Raw genomic sequence first — 8,444 nt, 5'->3', positions numbered from 1 at the left:
CTCCTTCGATGTCAGGGTGATGTTGAATCGGGTGATGGATGTAAATGCAACTGTCCGTGTCAAAGTACAGGACGCGTTCTTCTAACAGTTCTAAAGCTTCGTACAATTTTAAGCGAGCATGAGCTGTCACGTAAGCCGCAATGATGAATTTCCAAAAGGGTCGTCTTGTACAAAGTCCAGATCTTCTTCGTAATTGACCAAGATCAAATCCTCTCGAACGACGTCCACGTGTTTCATGTATTTGGTTTTGTCGTGAATCATCTGGAAGTAGCGGGAAGGTTCTGTCAAATATTCCGTCTTGGGTAAACACGGTCGTTGTGCCATTTTACCCCACAAGCAATTTAACATCACTTTGGCAAACGATCGCCTGCCTTCGTTTTTTTCGATGTGGTCTAAAGAGATGCCTTCGTGTTCGTAGTATTTCTCTTTGAATTGTATTTGGTCTTCGGGAGTGTGACACCAGGAAGGATAGCCGCTGGCTTCTTGTTTCAGTTTCAAAAAGGCATCCACGTAGTCGGCGAAAATGCCTTTCTGAGTAGGGTCACCCTTGTGGTACTGTTGTGTCTTGGGAAAGTGGCAAATTTCGTACACTTCTAACAGTTGGTATCCCATGTCCAGAGCTTTGAACAATTCCACGCTGACCCAGGTTCCCGTCAAGGCACGTTCTTCCTGGCTGTGATGGCAAGGTTGGTCCTGGTTGCACGTTTCGGCACAAGTACGGCACAAGGGAAACATCAGTTTGCCTTGACAATGGTGAGGTAAGACGGGATGGTATAGGTTCGTGGGAGGCAAAACTTTACACTTGATCAAGCCTTCGTATTGTCGAATGTTTTTCAGGTCGATGTGTTCCGTCAGCAATTGCGGGTGCCCTACGGGAAAGCGACAATATTTGCACACGTAGGGATACAGCGAACACACGTCCAAGTATTTGATTTCTTCTCCTTTCTCTTCGTCGGCTTGGTACAGCAAACAGGTGGCATTGGTCCTTCCTCCGTACAAGCTATCCCTCGGGTTCAACGGGTCCATGAACTGGTAACTTTCCACGAGGCGTTTAAACTCGGGATCGGTTTTCAAACGGTGATCGTACTCGTGTTCCCACATTTCCACCACTTGGTATCCTTGCTGTTCTAACTTTAGGCGCCGCTGACAAGTGTCCTGGTACAAGTCTTCCATGGTTCGTTGTAAAAACTGATTTTTAGTGTCACGGTCAGGGTAACAGACGGGACATCCATGAAATAAGCAACCGTTAAACTCGTACACGATCTTGGGGTTTTCTAAGTCCCGGCCATCGACCGAATACGTTCCGATGGTCTTTTCGCCTCCTCCGTTGCGGGCATGCTGAATCCATTTGTCTTCCTTGTCGCACAAGTAATGTAACCAACGTAGGGCTTTGACCGAGTATTGACGTTTGAGAAAGTGGGTCGTTTGAGGACTGATGACAGCCACAGTGTTTTCAGGCATGAATCGTTGTCGATACACTAAGGAACACGCTTTGGCAATGGTGCAAGCTTCTTTCAAAGGATCGACCCCTCCGTGTTCCATGAACAGTTCTCGAAATTTTCCACAGCAACGTCGTAAAATGTCCACGTCGGAACGACAATACTTTAGCATTTCTTCCTGAAAGTCGAAAGGGTCCGAGGCGTGAGCCTGGTACCAAGCGTAGAAAGCTTCTCGTTGTTCGGTACGCATGTTGTCGGGGTCGTAATAGTGAGCCTCAGGTAAATGGGGTAGAACGGCGTGTTGATTGGCTTCCGTATTGAAAAAGTGTGGAAAGTACCCTTTAGCCATTTCTGTCATTCCAAACGTTTTAGGCATTCGGCTCAAAGGCATGGCCATGTAACTCATCGAATCTTTAAACTGCACTTGTCCCACTTGCATGAAAATGATTTTGGCTCCGTTCAAAGTCACTTTAGGACGCTCGGTGCCTTGTTCCGTATAGTATCTGAGAAGAAACTGTCCATCGTATCCGGAGAAATTGTGAGGCATCACTGTGGCATGACGATGATAATCTCCGTAACGTTCGATGTCCTCTTTGCTCCACGTCTTGTCGATGGGGCTAAGACCCATTGGGCAAAATCGGCTAACGTGTTCGGTCCTCGAAAGATTTTTTCACGCCCTCCAGGAATCTTGCTGCAGTGAGGGCAATGACTGAAGATAGGTTCTTGAATGCACTTCTCGCACGCTCGATGAGCCACGCAGAAATTAGGAATGTGAATGCCGGTCTCTTGCATGCATTCGAAATCGAAAAAGATGAAATTGCCTTTCTTCTTGTGACCGTCCTCTTTCTCTGGTGGGGGTTGGTATTTCTGCACGTAACATTCGTGTTCCAAGTCCACGATGTGGTGACAAATGTGACATTTTTTCTTTCCTCGACATACGTGTGCCTTGGTAATATTGGTACGTATGCCTTGTCCACAGGTAGGGCACAATCTCAGGAGTTGACAAGCACATTTCTTCTGTGAACCTTGTGTTTTCAAATGTTGTTGGTAACAGGTAGGGCTGACAAACGTGCGCAGACAAGTCGAACAAGGCACTGGTTCTTCGCTCAGACAGGGTGGAGAGGCCAAACATCCTGGGCATTTCCATCCACAATGCTTGTGTTGCTCTCGATTGTTATAACCATAGTCACATTTCTCACAATAATAAACATATCCCAGGAATCCAGTGATACTGGTAATGGTATCGAAATGGTCATCGTGATGATAAACATGAATGTATTTTCCGTGCTTAAAATCCTGGCCTCGAAACAACAGAGACCCGCGCATTTCTTGAGGGTGCACTTTCAAGGTGTAGCGTGGAGCTAGGGCATCTTGCAATTTTTGCATCTCAGGAATGCCACAGGGTGTGTCTTTGGACAGGCCAGCTTGTTGCAACAGGAGTTCTGCTTCGTTTCGTTGTTTGGTTCGGTTCGATTTTCGAATGTTCTCCCAGGTTCTTTTCCATTCTACCGTGTCGTTCTTGTTGGCATAGGTTCGTCCCACCACGATGGCACGGGCTAAACACATCTGGTCTTGAGGGTTGTTAATTCGGACGAGACTCTTTTTGGTGTTGCGAAGGTCGTTCACCAGTAGGACCTTTTTGCGTCCTGTCCCTTGAGGAAGAGAGACGTGAGCCATTTTCAGTGTGGCTTTACCATCGGTGATGTCAAACTGGTCATTAGATTGTTGTACGTGTTGAATCTTGTCCATGACTTTGGAAGGGGTTAGTTCTGCGGGTCTGCTAAACTCGATCCAAACAGGGGATTTCAAACCGTCGTGATCTATGGATAGTGTCAAGCGATCGTCTTCTTTGGGTTGACATTGTCGCTTGAGTGAGGTGAGCAAAGAATCCCACATCTCGGTGATAAACCCTTCTGCTTTCTCCAAGGGTACGTCGGCCTTGAAATCTTTAAACTTCACCGTGTAGGTGTAAGCCGTGGTTCTAAATTTTCTAGAGGAGCGCTTTTCCGTCTCTCGAATGGAATAGTACTTTTCAGGGTTGACTAAGGGTGGTGAACTTCGTTTAGAGGGTTCGGATTCTGGTTCACTCATGTCCTCTTCAAAATCACTGGCATGAATTTGTGCCAAGATTTCAGCCCTGGTACGAGGTGATAGATCACGTTTCTGCCTCTTACTTTCTTCTTCTTCTTCTTTCTTCTCGAATGAATAGGATCGTTTCATCTTGAGTGCAAAACGTCAAATGACTTAAGTTTAAACACATAGACTAATTTATAGTCATGACAAACCAGCGTATATAAAAGGGTGTGTGTCTTGTCCTTTCACTATTCATTTCACTCTCAAACCGAGCACAACGATGGAAGAGACTACCCAGATGGAACGTTTCGTCAGAGCTTTGCGAGGGGTCATTAGAAAATTCTCTTCAGACCAGCCTACGGACTACTCTCCTTCCTTTCGAGATAAAAGTCAAGATACTTGCTATATCTGTCAGAAGAAAGGGCATTGGTCTTCAGAGTGTCCAGACCGTCAAAAAAGAAAAAAAACAGGGGCTAAAAAAGACCAAAGTCAAGATACCTGTTATTATTGTAAAGAAAAAGGACATTGGTCTCCAGATTGCCCAAAAAAGAAACAAGAGGAGTCAGAAGAAAAGAAGGTTTCTTCAGAAGAAGAGAGGGATTCTTTGGAAGAAGAGAGGGATTCTTCGAAAGAAGAGAGGGAATATTTAGAGGAAGAGGAAGAAAGAAGACAGTTCTATTTACAAGAGGCAAAGAAACAGGAGAAGAAAAGAAGAAGGGAAGAAAATGAGGAAAAAACGGTGAAGAAATTCAAAAAACAGAGAGACTAAACAAGGAGAAAGAAGAAGTGTTCTGTTGTGAATTGTGAATTGGATTGTAAAAAATGGATAAAAGAATACATGAATGATATAAGGTAAGTGTCTTTGAGTTTTGATTTTAAAATAAGAAGCTACACTCACGTACTAATACACAGACACGTACTATAAGGGTAAAATGGGTGGGGTTTATTTTTGAATTATTGGCAAATTGAAATTGTATTTCTTTTCGAGAAATGTGGGTGGCCCTGAAAAGGGCCTTTTTTCTTTATGGTGTAGGAGTGAGTTTAACCAATCAACTTTAACTGCCTTAAGCCTTTGCCACGGCCAAGGCCTACTTCTGATGATTGGGTTGAAATCACTAAGGGTGGTACGATAGGCTTAGTCACAGGGTTGGCGTGTTTAGCTCGGGAAGGTCGTATTCTCTTCGGTCGTGATAAAGAAGTCTGATACATTTGTTTCAGACTTCTTAACTCCGCTAAAATGTCCAACAGTACCGTAGCCGTTTGATTTTCACCGTCTTGTTTCTTTGCTGCTACTTCTTCTTGCTGTTGTTGCTGTTGTTTTTTTCTTACCTCTTCTTGTTGCTGTTGCTGTTGCTGTAGGAGAAAAGCTTGTTCCGCTTCCTTTTGTCGTTGCATACATTTCTCCAATTCTTCTTTCTGTCTCTGTCTAAAATTCTCCACTTGCGGTAATGAAGAATGAGACGAAGGTTCCGGAACAAATTCTTGCGAGGTAAGAAAATCCACAAAATCCCAATGTACCTCTTCTGAAAGTAAGTCCGGGTTCCCTTGGGCAGTCTCCCCTGCTGGTGCACCCCAATGGATCGTTTTCTGAATTTCCGTCATGTTGAATCACTGTCGCATAGATTGACTGCACACAAGCGCTAGCGAATCTATATAGACCAACTGACGTCACAGACTAATCTCTTCGGATTGGATGCGGGCTGACTGAATTTTGTAACGCGTGTTTGGATTGGTGAATGAACTCAATCCGTTTCAATCCTACCTCTACCTATAAATAAGCGCAGTTCAGTGCATTGATTCACCTGTTCTCGTCGCTTCAAGATGTGGACCGATGTGCAATCTTCTACGCTTGTGTCTTCCATGATGTTCCGGACGGACATACCCATGTATGTCCGATCCAAGTGGACCGTTGTCCACAGGACAAACACCAGTCTGTGGATACGTAGGATCTATGTAGAAAGACAAGGATGCCTCAAAAGAGTCCTGATTTACGGTCCTACAGTGAAACGCAGCCTAAGGACAAGAAGAAGACCAATGCGGTGCCCTTTATGTTAATGGATACATTAAGATAAACCCAAAGGCCCTTTTCAGGGCCAGCCATATTTCTCGAAAAGAGATAGCCTTTCCATTGCCTACCCCTTTTTTGAATTTAAATTTAAATTTAAATTTAAAAAAACTTTAAAAAAAAATTTAAAAAATCCCATATTCAATTCCCCTTGTCCCCAGACAAACCCAAACTCTATTCCCCCATGTTAATTTCCCTTGTCCCTAGACAGACCCAAACTCTATGTTAAATTCCCATTGTCCCTAAAGTGACCCACGATTTTTCTGCATGTTAAATTTCCATTGTCCCTAAAGTGACCCAGGGTGTTTTTTAATGCTAAGTCCCATTGTCCCTAAAGTGACCCCATTTACTACTACTATTATTATTGTGAATCAAGCTGATTATGTTAAAAAGTTGAACGTCAATTAGAAATTAAATAAAACATTTCAACATGCATTAATGAGATCGCAAAAAATAATAATTCCCTGTATGAGGAATTTGATACTTTCCCTCTTAACATACGTACACCTCAGTTCTACATATTACCCTAAACTCATATAAATCTTGGCCATAATTTACCTTTAAATTATCCAGGATGACCCATTATATCAGGTTGTAATTCATTTACCGAAAACCTTTCAAAATTTATTGACAGTGTTTTACAACCTTTAATAAAATATCTTCCTTCATAAATTAAAGATACAACTACTTTCATTAAAACGTTGAAGTCTATTCCACATCTATCTGATAATTTCAATCCTGGTATCATTAGATTTAACATCACTATATACCAACATTCCGCATGCAGATGGTATTGAAGCGTGTAAATATGGTCTTGATAACAATCCTAATATAGTACACTATCTAGCGAAGATATTTGTAAAATAATAAAACTTATCTTGGAAAATAATTATTTTCAATTTAATAATACGAATTACATACAAATAATGGATACGTCAATGGGTATTAATACGGCTCCTTCATACTCTTCCCTTTCATGGGTAAAGTAAAAAGGATTTTCTTCAAAACGAAAAGTTTAATCCATCTCTTTGTTTAAGATTTTTAGATGACATATTTATGATCTGGAAGCATTCAATTGAAGAACCGACAAAAAATATTGATCGCCTAAATCATTTTCACCCGACGATAACATTTATTTATACTGCATCTAGTACGTATGTTTTATTTTTAGATGTAAATGTAATTAAAAAAATATTGATAACACTATCTATACAAATATTCGTATCAAGGAAATTAATATCCACCAATATGTACGCGTGATCATGGTGTTTTATATATAATATAATAACGTAATCTTGTTTATTTTGCATCAGTAATTTAGTAGTGAACTATTTTTTAAACTTCTCGTTCAACTTGAAATAGTTTGTTTTATTGAGAAATAATAAAATTATGAACACTGACAAAAAAGAAGAAATAAAGTAAATGATGGGCACAGTATAAGTGACCTTTCAGAAACCGTCCGAATTCTGCGCTTTAGCCATGATGATGAACTCGATAGCGACCGCATTTCCTGCGTAGGCGTCAATGATGCTTTTTATCGAGTTCAAGTATCATTCGTCAATGGTTAGCAAATCTCAATGAAAAATCAGATTAAATTGTTCAGTTAGAGTTGTTACTGTTGTTGTTGCTGTAGGGTTTAACGCCATTCTTCAGCACACGATATCATCGCCAATTCAGTCGGTTTCGGGTTACAGAGGTCCATGCCATAAAGTCATCTAAGGATGACTTAGGTTATTAGGTTGGAGCCCTTACATATATAAAACTGCAGACATCACATCATGCTTACACCCTCTCTATTTTTCCAAATAAAATGCATCTAATGATTTGAAGAGCAGAGCAAGAGGGACAGATAACACTTATTTTTCGTTAAGTACCGAAGCGGAGTTGATTAAATGGAAAAGTTGAAAAATTTAACATTTTTTAGATTTATTAAGTTATTAGGTTGAAGAAAAACAACAATAAATAAAGCCTTAACAATCATTTGGCGATATCTCAGAATTACTATATATGATCATTAAATGGAAAAGTTGAAAAATTTAACATTTTTTAGATTTATTAAGTTATTAGGTTGAAGAAAAACAACAATAAATAAAGCCTTAACAATCATTTGGCGATATCTCAGAATTACTATATATGATCATTGGTGCGATTTCTCCAGGCGAAGTGGGGCGACTTCTCCTGACACCTGGGAAGGTTCTCCCAGGGTGAGTTCTCCATGGGGCGAGTTCTCCGCTATTCGTAATTAATAATACGAAAATAAACATGTTAACTTGTCTAATTAGCAGTAAACAATGAACATCAAAGGCGGCACATCACATATTAAACAGATTCTTGAAAGATTTGCCATTTAGTTAACAAATTAAATGGGAATGAATGTAAATCCCAAAACTGCTTATGATACATTGGATTGGCTAAGTAATTTATTCTCTCTCTCTCTCTCTCCTTAATTTGCTAACTCCATGAAAAAATATGGATAATAATGATGGTTTAACTCATCCTGCGATACATTTGCAGTGGCCAGTTGCTACAGTACTATCGGTTATGTGTAACTCGTGTGGCTTCTCGGATTGGGCTTGGGATCTGATTACGCTGGCATTGATAATGTTGTGTTAACCTGTATGCATCCATCCACTATGAAATTAATTATATGCAACAAAGAGATTTGTAAGTCCTCGTGTTTCTGCGATTATATAGTCTTAACGAGTCATCTACATACACGTAGATTTGTACAAATTGTAATTCTGGTCACATACGAAAATCGTCCACCCACCCCTTTCCATTCAGAAATGGATCATACAACCTTGTAAGTCCTATCTAGGACCGCGAACAGAGTAGGACAAATTTCTCGTGACAACAACTGTCAGGTG

Source organism: Sinohyriopsis cumingii, chromosome 15 (genome assembly GCF_028554795.1).
Source record: "Sinohyriopsis cumingii isolate HCF-2022 chromosome 15, ASM2855479v2, whole genome shotgun sequence".
Classification (NCBI taxonomy): Eukaryota; Metazoa; Mollusca; class Bivalvia; order Unionida; family Unionidae; genus Sinohyriopsis; species Sinohyriopsis cumingii.
Note: the sequence above shows the minus strand (reverse complement) of the source record.